This window comes from Triticum dicoccoides, chromosome 5B (genome assembly GCF_002162155.2).
Source record: "Triticum dicoccoides isolate Atlit2015 ecotype Zavitan chromosome 5B, WEW_v2.0, whole genome shotgun sequence".
Lineage (NCBI taxonomy): Eukaryota > Viridiplantae > Streptophyta > Magnoliopsida > Poales > Poaceae > Triticum > Triticum dicoccoides.
Window position 1 is genome coordinate 563,618,179 of NC_041389.1, and position 668 is coordinate 563,618,846.

Sequence of the window (668 nt, forward strand, 5' to 3'; positions counted from 1 at the left end):
GCTAGACCCCCCTAACGATCTTGTTACCCCTTAATAGCCATTAGATACCACGTATAATTTTCTTTGTACGCACAGAATTCTGGTGGTCTTGCCCCCGTGTGAGCTGTGATCCATCTGGCCATCCCACAACGAGAGGCCTAGATCCCATGTACGTACACAACATGATGTGTGTGATTGCAGGAAGCAGGCCAAGTGGCCAACGGCCCTAATATAGTAATAAAAAAAAGAAGAAAAACAGCCCACGTGGAAGACAAAGAGTCTAGAAGCAATACGCACTCCCCTCGAAAAAAAGAGAGGAAGCAATATGCACGACCACGAGAGTCCGTGAGTACGCACGGTCGTTTCGTTTCCACAATCTGTTGGTTCGTCGTTTCACTAGTAGAAAAAGGGTCAAATGTGAGACATATTAGTTCCGGTTTGAATTTAAGCCGGCACTAATGTGTCCATTAGTGCCGGTTACAACAGCTAGGCGGGAGGAGATCTTTAGTACCGGTTCGAAACAAACCTTTAGTACCGGTTCGAACAACGAACCGGTACTAAAGAGGCTGGGGCCCGGCCAGCCCTTTTACTACCGGTTTGTGGTATGAACCGGTAGTAAAGAGGTTGTTGCAGGTTGTTTTTAGTCCCACCTTGCTTCCCTATCAGGATTTTTATCACCTTAAATATGT